The sequence below is a fragment of the Tupaia chinensis genome, unplaced genomic scaffold, assembly GCF_000334495.1.
Source record: "Tupaia chinensis unplaced genomic scaffold, TupChi_1.0 Scaffold147282_1, whole genome shotgun sequence".
Classification (NCBI taxonomy): Eukaryota; Metazoa; Chordata; class Mammalia; order Scandentia; family Tupaiidae; genus Tupaia; species Tupaia belangeri.
Window position 1 is genome coordinate 18,563 of NW_006207133.1, and position 8,020 is coordinate 26,582.

The 8,020-nt window shown below is 37.8% G+C and overlaps 1 pseudogene; it reads right to left on the reverse strand.

Annotated features, from left to right (window-relative positions):
• Window positions 1–3,730: 3,730 nt before the first annotated feature.
• LOC102468065 (ubiquitin-40S ribosomal protein S27a pseudogene) lies at window positions 3,731–4,188 on the reverse strand (annotated as a pseudogene).
• Window positions 4,189–8,020: the final 3,832 nt, after the last annotated feature.

An 8,020-nucleotide genomic window follows, 5' to 3' on the forward strand; every position in this document is an offset into this window, starting at 1 on the left:
GCTCTGCTCAGCTCTGATCCCTTCCCTGTTTCTCTATGATCTTTAGTAAGGCCCATAACATGAGCCTTATCACATAATGAGTAGGTACTTTGAGAGGTCAAGAAATCATACACTCTCCTCTCAGAAGGTCCAGAGTTTAGGCGATAACCTAAGTTATACCAACACACCTCCACCGCAAAAAACAAATGTTTAAGGGAGCAGAGAATCTAATACTGTTGTCGCAGTTCCCTGACTATGCACGTGTAAAAGTAATCACAGCTCATGAGAAAGAAGGCAGAGGCAGATGGGAAGCTTGAAACAGATTGACTGCAGGTGGTGGAGGCCCTTGTATGCCAGGTTGGGGCCTTTGGGTTTCTTTGGTAGATGTGGGAACACCCTGACAAATTCAAATTCTGGTCAGAGAGACACATGGTGCATTGTGCAGAATGGACTGGAGGAAGGGGAGACTGGGAGGAAGGAGACAACAGGAGTCTGATGCAGAAGGCAGAGGGTGGCACAGCAGTAAAGAGCCACACACCATGAAGCTGACCACATGGGAGGGTTCAGAGTTCATGTCCAGAGACCTCCCTGAATTTACATGACATGCAAATACCCATGATCCTGGGGTGGCTAAAACGGGATGAACCACAAGATCAAGATTCTGTTGGGAGTGCTATATCTCTGGCTCTCTCACTCTTGGGAGAAAGAAAGAATTCTTTTTAATTGTCTTGGGGTGTGGTGGTTAAAGTAGACAAATTGTTTTAAAGAGACTATTACAATAATCCTTGTCAGGGAGGGTGCTGAGAGAAGAGATGAAGAATACACTGATGAGGCATTTCGAGAAAGGCTCCCTGGGTCTAAAAACTGACTAAAAGTCAGAGGGGGTAAGAGTCAAAAAGGCAGCATAATGGATGAGTTGTTGGTGTGCTGGTTAAGGCAGCCAGAGTTCCACATGGCTAATGGCAGTTCAAGTCCCAGACCCCATGGCTTGAAAATCACACTGGGGCATAGGTGCGCATGCCCAAAATCCCAGGAGGAGAATAGAAGAGAAGGGATTGCAGCATGGCCATCCCTTCTGGGGGGTTGATTTCTCAGTTTCCCTCTTTCTGTCTCTTTTGGACAAGTACACGCGGCCTATGGCAGAAACCTAAGAAGGGGATAAAAGTGGCATAGCAATCAGGAGCCAGCTGACCTCCATATCCATACAGGCCAATAGGAGAAAAACATCTCCATGGTGCTCTGGAGATTCTAGAAGGGACACCAAATAAGGGCCATGCCCTGCAAAGCAGGAGGTCAGAGAACGTGCCCAGAAGAGGACTTTGCAAGCAATATTTAGAAAGATGGATGATAAAAATCCAGGGGAAAGAGGCAAACTGGAAGAGCCAGAAGGCACAGGACAACACAAGAAATGCAGAGGCAAGTTGGGGCAGCCCTGTGTCCTGCACGTGCCAAATAAGAGGCAACTCGTGATGGAGAATAGAACCTCGGGATTCTCTGCCATGGTTGCTGCTAATGACCTTAAGTGTGTGAAGGCACTAGTTTATTCAAAATGTAATTGTTTGGTTCTTAGTCTATTTAAAAATAAGCATGCATTTTGAGGAAAATGAGACACATTTAGAGTAATAATTTAGCTCATTACTAGGTTTCTTTCCATGTTAGGAAACTTGGCACAAGGCAAAGCATTCAAGGTGGTCTCTTTTGGCCTTTACTTGTCATGTAAAAGATATTGTATATGACTCTCAGAACCACACAAGAACAGAATTTTGTTGAGATACAGTTTTTTACTACTTAAAATGTAAAATTCAGAAGCCTGCTGGTTTGCCTTTATAACATGGGGCCCACAGGTCATGCCAAGCCACCTACTTTATGAACCCCTTCTAAACTCTGAAAGATTTGGCGTCCAGTGTCAGCAGGCCTCTCACTGTGGGTGCAAGCCCCAACCAATGATTCCAGGTAAATTCTATGATTGTCTTTTTTTTTTTTTTTGAGAGTTTTTCACGATAGGGCACGTGTGCTCTCCAGAAAGACAGAGAGAAACAGAGAGATAAAAAGCAAGAAATCACCCCCAAAGGAGATGTCCATACCGCAATCCCTTCTCCATTCTCCTCGCGGGATCTTGGGCACACACGCACACACACCCGGCATGAGTTTAAGCCACCGGGTCCGGGACTCAAAACTGCGGTCGGCTACATGGGAGTTCAGTGACATAGCCATTATGCTAACTGCTGGTCCCTATGATTGTCTTTTCTAGATCTATGAAGAATGTCTCTGGTATTTTGATTAGAATTGCATTAAATATGTAGATTAATTTGGGTATAATTGCCATTTTGATTATGTTAATTCTTCCAATCTGGGAACATGGAATGTCCTTCCACTTTTTTACGTCATTTTCAGTATCTTTTTAAAAATTTTCATAGTTTTCTTTGTAAAGTTCTTTGACTTCTTTAGTTAGGTTTCTCCCTAGGTATTGTATGTATTTTTGTGTGTATGGTAAAAGGGATTCCTTTCTTCAGCTCTACTTGATTCAACTTGTTGTTCATATATAGAAATGCTATAGATTTTTGGATGTTGATTTTGTATCCTGCCACTGTACTGTATTCTTTTATTACTTTGAGAAGTTTTTTTCATAGAAACATTTGGGTCTTCTAAGTATACCATCATGTCACCTGTAAATAAAGATATTTTCAACTCTTCTTTGCCAATTTGAACACCTTTTATATTGTTCTCTTTTCTGATTGCATTGGCTAAGATTTCCAGCATTATATTAAAAAGTCTTGGAGAAAGTGGGCAGCCTTGTGTAGTACCAGTTTTTAGTGGAAAAACTTTTGGCTTTTTCCCATTCAGTATAATCTTAGCAATATTACTCTCCTATACCAACATTACTGAGAGTCTTAATCATGAAAAGATGTTGTATATTTCAAGTGTTTTCTCTGTATCAATTGAATGATCACATGCTTTTTATTTTTCTTTCTGTTAATATGGCATATTATATCTAAGGTCTTATATATATTAGACCACCCTTGCATCCCTGGGATAAAGCCTACCTGGTCATGATGAATAATCTTTGTTATATGTTGTTGGATATAATTTGCAAGTATCCTATTGAGAATTTTTGCATCTATATTCATCAGAGATATTGTTCTGTAGTTTTTCTTTTTTTCTTTTTTTGTCATGTCTTTATCTGTTTCTAGAATGAGGATGATGGAGGCTTCATAAAATGAATTTGGAAAGTTTCCTTCCTTTTGGATCTTTAGAAATAATTTGAGTAGTATAAGGGTTAACTCTTCCTTAAAAGTTTTGTAGAATTTAGAAGTGAAGCCATCGAGACCTGGGCTTTTCTTTGTTGGGAGGATATCTATTACAAATTCAATCTCATGGCTTTTTATGGTTCTATTCAGGTTTTCTATGTCCTCCTGATTCAATCTTGGTAGATTATATGCATCCAGTAATTTATCCATCTCTTCCATGTTCTCTTTTTTGTTGGCATATAGTCACTCATAGTATCTTCTAATGATGTTCTTTTTTTCTATTGTGTCTGTTGTAATGTAGCCTATTTCATCACATATTTGATTTAACTGGTTTCCTTATTTCTTCTTCTTTATCAGTCTAGCTAATGGTGCGTCAATCTTGTTAATCTTTTCAAAGAACCAGCTTTTGCTTTCATTTATTTCTGTATAGGTCATTTATTTTTATTTAATTAATTTCTTTTTCTTTAAAGGTTAGTTTATTTCTTTTATTAACTCATTAACAATTACTTGTCTTCTGGTTTGTTGAAACAATAAGTCAGACAACTTTTGCGACAATAATGTCTGTCAAAATGGCTGGCCATAAAAACCCCAGGACCACATTCATCTGAAGGGCACTCCCGACGAAGATGGCTAATTTTACCATTTCCATCCACCTTATAGTATTTCAGGATAGTCAGCTTAACCTTCTTTCTCTTATGCTTATTCCTGGGAGTGGTGTAAGACTTCTTTCTTAGCACCACCATGAAGTCTCAACACAGGATGAAGCGTGGACTACTTTTGGATGTTGTCATCAAAGTACACCCACCTTCCAGCTGTTTGCCATGAAAAATCAGTCTTTGCTGATCAGGAGGAATTCTTTCCTTATCCTGGATTTTGGCTTTTACCTTTTCTATCATATCCGATGGTTCAACCTCGAGGGTGATGGTCTTCCCTGTGAGGGTTTTTACGAAAATCCGCATCTTGGTGGAGGTCCCATCACAGATGGTGGATCAGAAAGTATTTAATTTATTTCTTTTCAGATCTCTATGATTTCTTTTTGCCTGACATTTGTTGTTGTTGTTGCTTTTCCAATTTCCTGAGACGTGATATGAGGTTGTCTATTTGCCACTTTTCCATCATTTTCTTATGCACGCTAATTGTTAGGAATTTCTCTCTTATGACTGCTTTTGCTGTGTCCCATAGATTATGGAAACTCACATATTCATTATCATTTGTTTTCATACATTTTTCAATTTCTTTGATGCTATGGAAGTCATTCAGAAGTCGGATATTTAGTTTCCATGTGATTGTGTATTTTTTAGGATTTTTCCTGAAATTAATATCAAGTTTAATTTTGTCATGATTAGAGAAAATGCTGAATATAACTTCTATGCCTTTGAATCTATAAAGGCTTGATTTGTGCTTTATCATGTGGTCAATCTTAGAAAAGGTTCTATACCAGGCTGAGAAAAATGTATATTTTGTGGTCTTAGGGTGGCAAGTTCTATAGATGTCTGTCAAGTCCATTTGATTTATAGTATCTCTGTATCTCTCTGCTTATTTTTTTCTCTAGAAGATCTGTCTTAAGGAGATAATGGGGTGTTTAGATCCCCAACAATTATAGTATTTCTCCCTATCTCTCCTTTTAGTTCCAGCCATCTTTCCTTCATGTATTTAGGTGCTCACGAGTTGGTTGCATACATATTTTTAAGCATTATGTCTTCTTGCTTAATTAACTAATTTACTATTATATAATGCCTTTCTTTGTCTCTTCGTCTTTGTCTTGAAGCCTATTTTGTCTGAAATCAGTATCACAACTTCTGCTCACCTCCCCTCCCCCCTTTTTTTTTTGAGAGATTTTTGCTATAGGGCACGTGTGCTTGCCGGAAAGACAGAGAGAGACAGAGAGACAGAAAGTGAGAAATCACTCCACAGAGGGAATGGTCACGCCACAATCCCTTCTCTTCCATTCTTCTCTCGAGATCCTGGGTACGCATGCATATGTACCCAGTGTGAGTCTAAGCCACTGGGTCTGGGACTCGAACTGTGGTTGACTACATGGGAGTCCAGTGACATAGCCATTATGCTAATTGCTGGTCTCAACTCCTCCCCTTTTTTGGTTTCCATTTGCTTGGAATATCTTTTTCCAGCCCTTCACTTTCAGTCTATGTATGTTTTTATCCATAAGGTGCGTTCCTTGTAGGCAATAGATAGAGGGTTTCTGTTTTTGTATTCATTCAGCCAGTCTGTGTCTCTTAATCGGAGAATTTAATCCATTAACATTCAATGTTATTATTGATATTTCTGGACCTGTTCCTATCATTAATTGAGCAATTTTCTTGGTTGTTTTTGTCCTCTTATACATGTCCATCTGACTTTTTAGTTTTCCTGGTAAAGCACTCCCTTCAGAACCTCTTGAAGAGCTGGTCTGGTGTTGGTAAATTCTTTCAGGTTTTGTTTATCCAGGAATATTTTTGTCTTTTTCTCCTATATGAAGGATTATCTATTCTTAGATAATAGTATAGTATTCTTAGTTTTAATTGCTTTTTTTTATTTAATACTTTGATTATATTTCCCCATTCTTTCCTTGCCTGCATTGTTAATGTGAGAGGTCCAATGTTAGCCTGATGGGATGACCTTTGTAAGTAACTTGACGGTTCCCTCTTGCCAATTTTAATATCTGTAGTTTTGGCCAATTTGGCTATGATATGGCTTGGAGAGGATCTTCTTGGGTTGATTCTGTTCAGGCCATATATATTTCTTGGATCCAGATATTTGAATGCCTTTAGAGGTTTGGAAAATTTTCTTCCAGGATTTCATGAAATAAATGATCAATGGCCTTATTATTTTCTTCCTCTTCCAGGATACCAATTATCTGGATGTTGGGGTGCTTGATGGTATCCAGTCTCTCACATATTATCCTCATTTTTCTTGGTTGTTTTATCAATCTTTTTAATACTTTTCTCTAGGTCAGAGGTTTTGTCGTCTACATTCAAGAATCAGTCTTCTGCATGATCTAATCTACTTTTAATACTTTCAAGGGAGGTTTTAATTTCCTTTATCACATTCTTCATGCCTAGCAGTTCTGTTTGATTCTTTTTTATGGTATCTATTTCTTCTTTCCCATCATAAAAGGACTTCCTCATCTCCTAGAGCTCATTGTCTCTTTTCTCTTGCATTTCAATTAGTTTAGTCACTACAAATATTCTGAATTGCTTATCTGACATGCGCACAACTTCCATTGTTTTGTCTGTGGGTGATGTGGAATTGATGTTTTCCCTAGGAGTAGAGACATTTTGTTGGTTGCTCATATTTCTTGTGCCTCTATAATTGTTCCTAGTCACCTGGTGATCTATATATCCTTTCCTAATTATACAAGGTATCTCTGGACATTCAAAGGTGTGCAGGAGTAGAAAATTGGCTGTCTCTCCTCTGCTCTGCCTCTCTTTTGCTCACCAGAACCCTGTACTGTTGACACTGGTCCTGGGTGACCCAAAGTCCTCCATGTTTCTAAACAAGTACACCTCACACTGAGCTGCTGAGCTTCACTTCAGGAGCAAAGAAAATATTGTGTGGCACTATCCAAAATACCAAAGTCCTAAGAATTCAAAGGCAAGTGTAGGAGGGGATGAGCCAGGGGTTCAGAACATGAGGCCCTGCAGCCACAGGCAGCCTGGCTTCTGGCAAGGTTTGAGCAGGTTTCTGGAGGGAGTAAGGAAGGAGTGAGGAGGGTCACAAGTTTGTCTTAAAGTCCCAAACCTCAAACCTGAAGTCCAAGCCAAGTTGGGGAGGGGATGAACCGTTGGTTCCAGCCAGCCATTAGGCCCTGCAGTCATAGGCAGCATGGAATCTGGCAAGGTCACTTGCTTAATAGACATGGCTATGTTTGAAGAACTGGCATACCTTATAAGCTTTGCTGTAGGATGTAATACAAAAATCCTGATTTAGGCTCTCAACAGGGTTGGCTTCTAGAACTAAAACAGATGTATGTTTTTACATGATTTATTTGCTTTCTCTGAGATATACATATATATTTTTCCCTTAAGCTTTTCTGATTTGAAATACAACACACTTTTATAAAAATGCACAAAATGAAAATATACTGCTCCATAGAAGGCCAAAAATATTTACTTACTTCTTCCATATGAAACTCAATAAAAAGAACATTTATAATACCTTTTGTACTCTCTCCCAATTACGACTCTCAATTGATGGATGATTTCATGAATTTTAGTCAATTTTTATTCTGAATTATTTTCATAGATAAATAAGTATATCTAAAAATGAGAGCTTAATTTTTCTCATCTTATTTTGATTTTTATATTAATGGAATCAGACAATATGTATTTATTTTGTGGTGCCTGTCTCATTCAACATTTTGTTGTAAGATTCATACAGTGTGTATATATTTGTATAAATGCAAGTCACTATCAGTGTGTATATTATTCTGATATACTAGTATTTATATATTTATTATACTACATATTTTATTTACAGTGTTTCATTGTACCAACTTAAGTTCACAAGAGTAGTTTGTAATAAGTCTATTTGTTTTATACTCTCACCAAATCTTTGTATTTTAAGTCTTTTGTATTTTAGTCATACTGGCAAGGCTGTAGTGATACTATACTGTGATTTAAATTCTATTGTGTTGATTTCTAATTTAGCTCACAACAGTATATTTCTATTTTGATTTAAAATTATATGTGTGTGTGTAAAGAGAGATTTATTTATTTATTTATTTATTTATTCATTTATTTAATTATATGGCACATACACTTACCAGAGAGACAGACAGAGAGAGAGAGAGAGAG